We start from the raw sequence: 13133 nt of genomic DNA, 5'->3' as shown, positions 1-13133 counted from the left end.
TGTTCTTCCATTTCGTATATTCATCACGTGCTCTTTACTGTTTTTCCTGTGCTGTTTGTCTCAGTTGGCTGTAGTGTTTATTGAGACATTTCTAGTTCTTGCAGAATGTTCATGGGTCTGCTCACTTAGGAATCTATTTTAGTAGTTAATTATAATATCTTTATTTTTGAAAATACTGGTTGTGACCCTCTACATTGCTTCCCTGACACATTAAATTGAAGTGGCTAGTTCTTGCAGAGTCCATAGCTATTTTCCTATTCTATTATCTATTTCTATTATTTTAAAATTCTGAGTGTGACCCATTCATGACATTGGTTTCCTAACACATTAAATTGTGTCAACCAACAGTTTGAAAAGTTGTCTGATAACAGTAGATTTTGTCCAACTGGCCAGGATCAGACAGGCACCTATTTGAAGCTAGGTAGGCTCCTGCTAGAACAGCTAAGAGTCTTAGATTTAAAAAAGAAAAACATTTTTTTTAAAGAAGCTTTGAAGCATTGATTAGCTAGTATAAAATCAAGGAATTCTCAAGGAAGAAGTAAAATGGGGTATCTAGAGAGTAAAACAAACTCTGCTGCAGTTGGCTTCAGCAGTTATTTGTTGACCAGAGCAACCTGACTTTGGTCTTCACAGGCTCTGGGGCATGATTATAGCAAGCAAATCTCAAAGGTCCTAAGTTATCTACTATGTGATCTTCTCCCCATAGAACCAGAGCCCAAAGGGCTGTACCCTTAGTATAAAGATGAAGTAGAAGTAATCCTAGTCTACAAGGGAATCACAAGGAGTCTGAGCTTTTAGCTAAGGAGGAAAATTACCACAAGGCTTCACATTCACACAGTCTTGTAGCTTGAATGCATAGTATTAGATATTTTGACTAAAACTTCAACCTGAGATTTACTTAGTGACCCTCCATAATGGTAGTGCCCCATGGTACCTGGGAGATGTAAATACAGATTCACTCTGGAAGAACGTACATTCACCCCAGAAGGAAATTCCAAACAAAATGAGCTGCTTGAAGTAAAACAAAAAAACTTCCGTTTACAATGATCAGGAGGAAGAATCAATGAAACTACAACAACCTTCAGGGACTTTAGATAATGAAATTATCAGGGACAGACTGTAAAATGATCATCTTGTTCAATGAAAGACAAGACTGAAAAATACATGCAAGGAATGAATTATATATCCAATTAAATACTAAAAGATAACACACAGAACTTGTAGAGGTAAAAATGATTGAAAACTGTGTACAGATTAGACACAGATCTGAAAGTAAATGAACAGTATAAATGTTTTACAAACTTTAATGTGCATGCAAATCATATGGTTCAGTTTAGTTTGCTTCATCAGTCGTGTCCGACTCTTTGCAGCCCGCCAGGCTTCCCTGTCCTTCACTTAGCTTCTGGAGTTTGTTGAAACTCATGTCCATTGAGTCAGTGATGGCCTTCAGCTATCATCTTCTGTCACCCCGTTCTCCTGCCTTCAATCTTTCACAGCATCAGGATCTTTTCCAGTGGGTTGGCTCTTAGCATCAGGTGGCCAAAGTATTGGAATTTCGGCTTCAGCATCGGTCCTTCCAGTGAATGTTTAGGATTGATTTCCTTTAGGATGAACTGGTTGGATCTCCTTACAGTCCAAGGGACTCTCAAGAGTCTTCTTCAAGACCACAGTTCAAAAGCATCAATTCTTCAGTGCTCAACTTTCTTTATGGTGCAGCTCTCACATCCATACATGACTACTGGAAAAACCACTTGGGGATGATATTAAAAAGCAAGTTCTGGTTCTGTATGTTTAAAGTGGTTCTTGAAATTATGCATTCCTAAAAGGCTCAGAGGTGAGAAGACTTCTTCAGATTCAAGGACCACTCTTCAAATACCAAGACATTTCAGGATACATCAGAAGAAGTCAATAAAAATGCAGCTCAGAAGTATAATGAGATGAAAAATACAAAGAGTTGAGTGCTGGCAGGGGCTCAGTGCTAAAGCATGGGGCTAAGAGATTGGATATGGGAAGAGGACCACTGCTGGCTGTGAGGATACGTCAGAGGAGATGTGAATGAGGGGAATTGAGGCACCAGTGTTGAGTGGGATGCAAGTGGTGAGCACCCTCCACGGGCATTGGGAGGGACTTGCACCAGAGTGAGCACGCCCCAGACTCTCAGCACGCACCCCAGCTGTGGCCGCCTTACTCCACTCTGGCCTGAGTGAGTGGGTGTGCCCCAGTCGGCGGTTGCTTTTGCTCCCTCTCGCTTGGGTGGGGAACAGATCCCTGAGGGTGCCACACAAGCAAAGTTGGGGCCAAAATCCAAGCTGAGCCCAGGGGCAGTGTGACATGAAGGGGAACTGAAATCTCTCCATGCAGCTGTGCAAACCATGGGTTAAATTCCTGCAATCGGCTCAGTAAATCTTGCATCTTTGGAATATCTGAATAGCCAGTGAGTGTTCCTACAACTGAGACCCATCTAGCTTTAGCAGCAGTGGACTTTGGAGGCAAATACATGTGGGATTTGGGCCAGGTCACAGTCTGAGCTGGCCCCACAGTGCCCATGGCAGGTCTAGAAACCTATCTAGTGATATCGAAAAGCCACCTCGGGAGGCAGGGGCTGTGGCTCACTGTGGAAGGACACTGACAGGAGGCCTCAGGAAGATACTAACATTATTTTTGTGTGTGTTTCATTTTGTTCAGTTGTCAGTGGTGTGTTTTGTTGTTTTTAACCTTTTCTATGTTTATATTTTTATTTTTCTATTTTTACTTTTCTTTTTCTGTTTTTTATTTGCTTGATAATTTTTACATGTTTTATATTTTCATTGTTTTTCTTAGTCTCCTTTCTGTTTTTGTTTTGTTTTTCTTTTTTGTTAATTTAGTCCTTATTGTTTTCATTTCTGAGTTGGACTGTAAAGAAAGCTGAGTGCCAAAAAGCTGATGCTTTTGAGCTGTGGTGTTGGAAAAGACTTGAGAGTCCCTTGGACTGCAGGGACATCAAACCAGTCAATCCTAAAGGAAATCAGTCCTGAATATTTATTGGAAGGACTGATGCTGAAGCTGAAGTTCCAATACTCTGGCCACCTAATGCAAAGAGCCGACTCATTAGAAAAGATTCTGATACTGGGAAAGATTGAAGGTGGGAGGAGAAGGGGACGACAGAGGATGAGATGGTTGGATGGTTGGCATCACTGACTCAATGGACATGAGTTTGAGCAAGCTCCAGGAGCTGGTGATGGACAGGGAAGTTTGGAGTACTGCAGTCCATGGGGTCACAAAGAATCAAACATGACTGAGCATCTGAACTGACTGACTGACGAAATAAAATTCTGTTGTTTGTAGTGGTGTGGATGGATCTGGAGACTATCATACAAAGTAAGTCAGAGAAAAATATTAATGCATACCTGTGGAGTCTAGAGAAATGGTATGCTGCTAAGTCACTTCAGTTGTGTCTGACTCTGTGCAGCCCCACAGACGGCAGCCCACCAGGCTCCCCCGTCCCTGGGGTTCTCCAGGCAAGAACACTGGAGTGGGTTGCCATTTCCTTCTCCAATGCATGAAACTGAAAAGTGAAAGTGAAGTCGCTCAGTCATGTCCCACCCTTAGCGACCCCATGGACTGCAGCCTACCAGGCTCCTCCATCCATGGGATTTTCCAGGCAAGAGTACTGGAGTGGGGTGCCATTGCCTTCTCCAAGAGAAATGGTATAGATGATGATATTTGCAAAACAGAAATAGACAGAGAATAAATGTATGGAAACCCAGTGGGAAAGGTGGAATGAATTGGGAGATTGGATTGACATACACTATATTATGTATAAAATAGATAACCTAGACAACCCACTGTATAGCATAGGGAACTCTACTCAATGCTCTGTGGTGACCTAAATGGGAAGAAAATCTTAAGAAGAGTGGGTATGTGTATATATAAGGCTGATTCACTTCATTGTACAGTAGAAACTGACATAGCAGTGTATAGCAACTATAATTTAAAAATAAAATGCAAGGGGAATAAAGATACTAGAGATCTGAGGGTCACTTCAAGAGCCAAGGCAGGTTATATATCAATGTGAGGTGTTGCATACTTTCATACCTAACATTTTCTCTTAAATCTGAAGATGTTATATTCTCCCATTTTAGAAGACCCAGAGTGTATGTTGGTAGAATGTTGTGTACAACTTGTACAAGCACAAGTTGTGGTGCTTGTCCTTTCAGAAAGACTTAATGATGTTTGGGACATATCCCCAAAGGGCAAGGGCCAGGAGAGGCTGCTGTGCAGTTTCAGACTAGAAATATCAGGACTATTTTGCCTTGAAATATTAGGTTGAGAAAAAGTGGGCACAGAATCTGAAGGGATGTGAAGAGTGTAAACACAGTTTTAGTCATCAAAACCCAACATCCTTCTTTCAGATTCCTCTTAAAGCTTGAAAGAAGGCACATTTAAGGCAAATAAAATATTACTTTTCTTTGGCATGACACTTTGTGTTTCCAAATGTTTGTTTATTTTACTTTTTTTCTCAGATAATCCACATACCATCTGTGTGATGAATATAATTATTGCTGTTCTATAAGTTGAGAATATCAAGGCTCTGAGAGGTGGTTTGCCTGAATCTCTTCAGGGAATGAACCATGTATGAGTCATCCTCTTAGTGTCTTTTCTAAAGTTTTTTTAAAAATGGAAAGAAAAAATGATCATCAGTAAATGTGTATAAAATTGAAAAACAGAGTTGAGGTTATGAGACATGGATGATAGAGAAGGTCTAATATATTTCCAATTGATGTCCCAAAAGAAAGGAAGAGAAACAGTGGGATCAAGATCATGGCTGAGAATATTTGAAAACTGATGAATGATATCATCCTACAGATTCGGGGGGGATAAATTGCAAAGAGAAATAAGAATTCACATCTTGACATATCAGGGTAAGACTTTAAAACAACAAAGATAAAAAGAGGAAACTATTAAAGAGAAAATGGATATTTTCAAAGGTTTGACAGTTAAGCTGACAATGATCCCTCATCAGCAATGATGCAAGCCAAAAATTGACACTTCAATGTAGAAAGATAACCTAGAACTCGGTACCAAGCGGAAATCTCTTTCAAGTATGAGAGAATAATATATTTTCACTTGAAGACAGAAATTTGTCCCCAGTAAACCTTCACTAGAAGATGATATAAATCAGGATAGAAGGAAGAAATCCCATATGGGAGAGCTCAGATGTGAAATAAAGGCCACAGAAAGTGACTGATTAGCAGATACTGTCTAATAAATTAACAACTCAATGTAAAATTTTTAAAAAGGCAAAAAGAATGAAAAACCACATGAGGGACTTTCCTAGTGGTCCAGGGGTTAAGAATCCACCTTGCCATGCAGGCAACATGGGTTTGATCCCTGGTTAGGAAACTAAGATACTGTGTGACAGAGAACAACTAAGCCCACATACCACAATTAGAGCGTCTGTACACGGCAGTGAGAGATCCCGTGTGCTGCGACTAGAGAGAGTGTACACTGCAGTGAAAGACCTTGTGTGTTACAAACTAGAGGGTCCATACACGGCCTTGAAAGATTCTATGAGCTGCAGCTAGAGAGTCCATACACGGCAGTGAGATCCTGTGTGCTGCAACTAGAGAGTGCGTACACTGCAGTGAAAGATCCTATGAGCTGCAATAAGACCCAAAGCAGCCAAATAAAAAATCGGTAGTGACAAATGAGTGAGAATGAAGTGATGAATAGGCTTTTTATTGGTAAAGAAGAGGGTCAAAATGTTAATTTACTTTAGATTGCACGTTGTTAATTTTGGAGTACCTTCTAAAAAGAGTCAGAGTGAACAACTTTCAAACTGGTTGGGGAATAAATGGGATGTAAAAAATAATCCAAATGATAATCAAAACATCAAAATTGTGGGATAAGTGGAAAGCAAAAAAACAGTTGATATAAATCCATATATCTCAAAAATTACATGAAGTGAAAATGGACTAACTGCTTTAGGTGTATGACAAAGATGGTCAGATATCAAATAACATACTGTTTACAAAAGACATTTGAAACAGGAGTGCAAAAATGCTGGACTTTAAAAGATAGAGCAAACTTTGACTTGGGGAATTTTGAGGTAGTTGTATTAATACCAAGCAAAACAGCTACCAAATTATTAGATAATACAGTTTTAAATGTGCCTATTAACATAGCCAGAATACATTGTGTAGAAAATGTAAGAACTGCATGGAGAGTAAAAAAAACAACAAAAAACTGGTCGTTACAGAAAATAGTAACATCTCTCTTTGTAAGGAATAGAACAAATGTTTAAAAATTAGAAATGTACAGAATTAAACATTAACAAACATATAATGAACATACATTGACTAATATATCAAACAACTGCAGAATATACCTTTTTTTATAGCACAGATAGGACATTTCATAAAAATTTCAAACAGTTCAAATATAGAAGTATGTTCTCTAGTGTTAGTTGCTCAGTCATGTCCAACTGTTTGCGACCTCGTGGGCAGAAAGTAGCCCATCAGGCTTCTCTGTCTGTGGAATTCTCCAGTTGGGAATACTGGAGTGGGTTGCCATTCCCTTCTCCAGGGAATCTTCTGACCCAGGGATGGAACCTGGGTTTCTTGCGTTGCAGGCAGATTCTTTACCAACTGAGCCACCAGGGAAGCCCATTGTGTTCTCTAACCACAATACAATTAAGCTAATGCTAATGCTAAGTCACTTCAGTCGTGTCTGACTCTGTTCGACCCCACAGATGGCAACCCATCAGGCTCCCCCATCCCTGGGATTCTCCAGGCAAGAACACTGGAGTGGGTTGCCATTTCCTTCTCCAATGCATGATAGTGAAATGTGAAAGTGAAGTCGCTCAGTCGTGTCCGACCCTCAGCGACCCCATGGACTGCAGCCTTCCAGGCTCCTCTGTCCATGGGATTTTCCAGGCAAGCTAAAAATCAGTGCAAAAAATTGCACGTCTAGGAATTTGTGACCCCATGGAATTCTCCAGGCCAGAATACTGAAGTGGGTAGCCATTCCCTTTTCCAGGGGATCTTCCAAGTCCAGGGATTGAACTCATGTCTCCCGCATTGCAGGCAGATTGTTTACTAGCTGAGCCACAAGAGAAGCCTAAGTAACTCCTGAATTCAAGAAGAAAATGTATGACTTTGTGTACAAAACAGAAACAAGATTTGCAGATGTAGGAAACAAACTTATGGTTTCTAAAGGGGGGAGAGAGGGGAGGAGGGACAAATTAGGAATATAGGATTAATAGATAAAAGCTGTTATATGTAAAATAGATAAGCAATACAGATTTACTGTATAGCACAGGGAATTATGTCCAAAATCCAAAACCTATAGTGAAATATAATCTGCAAAAAAACTCACTATGTTGTATGCCTGAAACTAACACGATACTGTAAATCAACTATACTTCAGTTTTTTTTTAAAGAAACTTGGAGATCAGAAAGTGTTTAGAATTGAATGCAAATAAAAACAATATATCTAAACTTTTGGGATGCATCTAGAGTAATACTTAGAAGTTTATAGCCTCGAATATGTATATTAGGAAAGTCAGGTTGAAAAGGGATGAGGCAGACATTCTTACTGAGTTAGAACAAGACTGGCATAAGTCAAAAAACAGGAGGAAAAAATAAGAGTAGAAATAAATAGAAGATTCCAATGGAAAGATCAGTATGTTTTCCTCCTCCTCCCCACAGCCTTCTTCACCTTATTAACTAGTACCCTTCAGATTACCGTTTGGCCATCTTCTCATCTAGAGCAGTGGTTCTCCAAGTGTGCATTCTGGGAACTTGTCAGAAAGGCAGATTTTTTTATTCAGACTTACTGGGGGTGGAACATAGCCATCTGGGTCGTGAGGCTCTGTGAACATGGATCAGGAACCCTCCAGGGAATTCTGATACCCATTTGAGAACCACTGTTCAAACTTGAGTTTGTATCAGAATCCCCTCTGGGCTGATTAGTGGAAAGTTTAAAAAGTTCCAAGGGGACGTTAATTTCTTCTTTTAGAAACCAGTGTTTTAGGGGCTTTATAAACAGGCCCAGGAGATTCTGGTTGGCTTGGGTTTGGCAATGTGACAAACTTCTATGTGTTCTTAATATGCAGCCACTTCTCCAGGAAAACTTACACAACAATCTCTGCCATCCCAAGCTTTGGGTCCATCTCTCCAAGGAGCTCTCCTCGTACCCAGTGCTCTGCTCCACTGTAGCAATTATTTTGTGGCCCAGCACTATCTACTTGTCTGTCTCTCTCACCAGAAGATAAAACTCTTGTAGGCAAAGACCTTACCTCCTTTGCTCTTTTACCCTTAATGTTTTGATGGGTATTCAGTAAATGTTTTGGAGAAGGAAATGGCAACCCACTCCAGTATTCTTGCCTGGAGAATCCCAGGGACAGAGGAGCCTAGTGGGCTGCCGTCTGTGGGGCCGCACAGAGTCGGACACGACTGAAGTGACTTAGCAGCAGCAGCAGTAAATATTTGTTGGTTAATTGATACTTTAAATACCTCTGACTGTTAGTGTTACTTACCAGCTGGGCTTCCCTTATAGCTCAATTGGTAAAGAACCCACCTGCGATGCAGAAGACCCTGGTTTGATTCCTGGGTCAGAAAGATCCACTGGAGAAGGGAAAGGCTACCCTCTCCAGTATTCTGGCCTGGAGAATTCCATGTACTGTATAGTCCATGGGCTCACAAAGAGTTCGACATGACGGAGCGACGTTGACTTCACTTCCCCAGTTGGGCGGTGCTATTCTTCTTTGACCCTCAGAGAAGCACAGAGAAAGGCATGTGTTCTGTAGTTTGGGATGAGGTTTCTGGAGGGAGAAGAATCAGTAGGGGAGCTAAATCAGACATTCCCCTTCACTTGGACTTGAGCAGTCTGGTAGGACCCTGTCGAAGTGGCTGTGTGGACTGCCTGAATTCGAGTCCTGCCTCCTCTCTCTGCAATTTACTAGTGTGATCTTGGCGAAGTTACTTAAGTACTGTATATTCCAGTTTTCTCTTGTGTAATATGAGGATAATAAAAGTACTTTGGGGTTTGTCATTTTTGAGAATTAAAATATATGTGAAGCTATCAGAGCAGTATTTAGCACCTACTAAGCATGAGAAACGCTGGACTGGAAGAAACAAGCTGGAATCAAGATTGCTGGGAGAAATATCAATAACCTCAGATATGCAGATGACACCACCCTTATGGCAGAAAGTGAAGAGGAACTCAAAAGCCTCTTGATGAAAGTGAAAGTGGAGAGTGAGAAAGTTGGGTTAAAGCTCAACATTCAGAAAACGAAGATCATGGCATCCGGTCCCACCACTTCATGGGAAATAGATGGGGAAACAGTGGAAACAGTGTCAGACTTTATTTTTCTGGGCTCCAAAATCACTACAGCTGGTGACTGCAGCCATGAAATTAAAAGACACTCCTTGGAAGGAAAGTTATGACCAACCTAGATAGCATATTCAAAAGCAGAGACATTACTTTGCCAACAAAGGTTCGTCTAGTCAAGGCTGTGGTTTTTCTTTGGTCATATATGGATGTGAAAGTTGGACTGTGAAGAAGGCTGAGCACCAAAGAATTGATGCTTTTGAACTGTGGTGTTGGAGAAGACTCTTGAGAGTCCCTTGGACTGCAAGGAGATCCAACCAGTCCATTCTGAAGGAGATCAGCCCTGGGATTTCTTTGGAAGGAATGATGCTAAAGCTGAAACTCCAATACTTTGGCCACCTCATGCGAAGAGTTGACTCATTGGAAAAGTCTCTGATACTGGGAGGGATTGGGGGCAGGAGGAGAAGGAGATGACAGAGGATGAGATGGCTGGATGGCATCACTGACTCGATGGACGTGAGTCTGAGTGAACTCCAGGAGTTGGTGAGGGACAGGGAGGCCTGGCGTGCTGCGATTCATGGGGTTGCAAAGAGTCGGACTTGACTGAGCAACTGATCTGATCTGAAGCACTATTACTGCACTCCCTTTTAATTGATTAATTTTTTTAATATACAGATTCAACTTTAGAATATGTAATGAAATTACAAACATCCAAAAAAGTATGAGTTACACAATCTTAATGCATTGCATCATAGAGGTTAGCCATATATTAAAAATATATACTACTTCCTTATCTCTAAGACAAATCATGGTGCCTCTGCAATTCAAAATTTTATTTATTTTAATTGGAGGCCAGTTACTCCACAATACTGTATTGGTTCCTTTTAATTTATGGAAGTGAGTAAAAATTATCTGATTATTAAATCTCTTGGGGCTTCCCAGGTGGCTCAGTGATAAAGAATCTACCTGCAATGCAGGAGACTTGGGTTCAATCCTTGTGTCACAAAGATCCCCTGGAGAAGGAAATGGCAGCCCACTGCAGTGTTTTGCATGGGAAATCCCATGGACTGAGGAGCCTGGGGGGCTAGAGTCCATGGGGTCGAAGAAGAGTGCGACTGAAAGCAACAACTAATCTCAGAACAGATGACTGTCATTTGCCAAGCCCCTGATTAAGCCCGAACATTACTTTCGTCCCTAGGGCTGAACACAGATGGGACCTAAGTAAAAAAACCATAGTAGTGAAGCAATGCAAGCTGATAAAATTATTACACCAAAAGCATTAAATTATTTGCCAACATGAACTCGTATTTTTCACTCAGTCTTAGTATATTTTCTAATTGGATATATTTTACATATAATAATGTTGCTATACTTTTACTTTGTAGCTAGTGCCAAAGTTTAAATTTTATTGGTCTTATTGATTAGGCAATCCCCTCCCTGCCCCCAATTTACTGTTCTCCATTAGGATTAGAGGTAAAATTGCTGTGAGCTTGGCAGAAAGGTAAAGATACTAAAACACGTTGCCTGCACTGGGGTACTGACTTTATTAAGGATAGTAAAAAATAGCCTTTTATATAATCTTTTTCCCTCAGCTATATCTCGTAATCCCATGAGGAATATATATGGCAGAAGTTTCTCTCTCTCATTCCCCCTTTCAAAGGGAAACCAAGCTGCAGACTGTTCACCAAAGGTCAAACAGGACTCCACATTGATTTCCAATTCAAGACCTTCCCCATCAGGCCCCACTGCCCCTGGGGGATCAGTAACCATCTTACATGAAGCTTGGGAGGTAACAGCAGGGAGGTGTCAAAGGATACTGCAAATTCACCCATTTCATCCAAAATCCACAAGCTCTTAACCCCGTGATGCCCAGCCCTGCCTGGCATCACAGTCACCTGGGGAGCTTTCACAAATTAACCTGTGGCTGGGCCCCACCACAGACCAATTCAGTCAACTTCTGAAAAGTGGGGGTCCCGCATGGACATTTTGTAAAAGCTGGGGGCAGGGGAAAGGGGAGGGGAAGTTCTAAGGTGCAGAGCCACAGTGTCTGGAAGGATAAATGCCAAGAATGAACGAGTAGGGGAAGGAACCTGCAGGAAGTCGCAGCACGCTGAGCCTCGGTGACTTGCCCACAGAGAGGGTGAATTTATTCCAGAGCCTCCTGTCTACAGGAGAGATTTCTGGCCCTGCTGTTTTCAAGTATACGGGTAGCAGGAAAAATAAATACTGAAACTCTGATCGTTTTTCCTTTTCCTTCTCTGTCCTCCCCCTCCCCACCCCAGCCCCACTGACTCCCTCTCCCCCTTACACCCAGACTACACATCCACTCCAGTGGACTCCAGCCCCTGGCCTGCCTGCTAAGTTAGAAAGTCGCCTGGGCCTGCTGAGTGCGCCTCACCCACCCTTTGAGGGAGTACCGCTGCAGGTTCTGCAGGGTTTGGGGAGGTTGGGTTCTCCCCATCTAGACTGAGACAGTCTTCCAAGCCTGGGAGGGAGACAGTGAATTCCTAGTGGTGACCCAGTTTAGAGGGACTCTGCCCAAGGGGTTGAGTGGGACTGCCAGGGTCAGCCACAGGCATGCCAGGAACACTTCCTACTCGGATCCAAAAAGAACCACACTCCAGAGTGTCCATGGCAAACAGTGATCTATACCTGGAATCTCTCAGACCTCAGCTCCTCTTGAGTATGGGGTGGGAGAGCTCTCCATATACTTGAGGCTGAATTTCCTGCCTCCTCTGAGGGTGGGGGTGGGGTGGAGGTGGAAAGAGGATTATATTTATTTAAAGGAAATGCACACAAATGCTGCAGTCTGTGAGCAGATCCACTCCTGCTATGCAGGCCAGAAAACAGGAATTAGCCTTCGTTGACTGTCTAATAATACAACAGCTAACATTTATGGAGCCCTTACTCTGTGCCAGGCACTGGTTATCTCACGCGGTCAAACACTGACCCTGCCAGGGTGAGACACTGACGAGGTGATGTGAAATTACTCACCCAGAGTCACACAGTTACTAGCTGCTGAAAATGAGATTTGAATTCAAGCTGCCTCATTCCATTTTCTTACTCAAATCGCTGGCTGCATCTCTTCACCTGCCTCTTCTTGCTTAGTCCTCAAACTGATGTTCAGCTGCAAAGTCATGTCCGAATCTTTGCAACCCCATGGACTGCAGCACACCAGGCTTCCCTGTCCTTCACCATCTCCTGGAGTTTCCTCAAACTCATGTCCATTGAGTCAGTGATGCCATCCAACCATCTCATCTTCTGTCACCCTCTTCTACCCTCAATCTTTCCCAACATCAGTCTTTTCCAATGAGTCGGGTCTTCACATCAAGTGGCCGAAGTACTGGAGCTTCAGCATCAGTCCTGAATATTCAGAGTTGATTTCCTTGCAGTCCAAGGGACTCTCAAGAATCTTTTCCAGCACCACAGTTCAAAAGCACAATTCTTTGGCACTTAGCTTTGTTTATAGTCCAACTCTCACATCCATACATGACTACTGGAAAAACCGTATCTTTGACTAGATGAAAGTTTGTTGGCAAAGTGATATCTCTGCTTTTTAGTACTCTAAGTTTGTCATAGCTTTTCTTCCAAGGAGCAAGCATCTTTTAATTTCATGGCTGCAGTCAAGTCCACAGTGATTTTGGAGCCCAAGAAAATAAACTGTCACTGTTTCCACCTTTTCCCCTTCTGTTTGCCATGAAGTGATGGGATGAGATGCTATGATCTTAGTTTTTTGAATGTTGAGTTTTTTTAAGCCAGCTTTTTCACTTTCCTCTTTCACCCTCATCAAGAGGTTCTTAAGTTCTTCTTTGCTTTCTGCC

This window comes from Bos indicus x Bos taurus, chromosome 24 (assembly GCF_003369695.1).
Source record: "Bos indicus x Bos taurus breed Angus x Brahman F1 hybrid chromosome 24, Bos_hybrid_MaternalHap_v2.0, whole genome shotgun sequence".
NCBI classification, from domain to species: Eukaryota; Metazoa; Chordata; class Mammalia; order Artiodactyla; family Bovidae; genus Bos; species Bos indicus x Bos taurus.
This window is presented reverse-complemented; position numbering follows the sequence as displayed.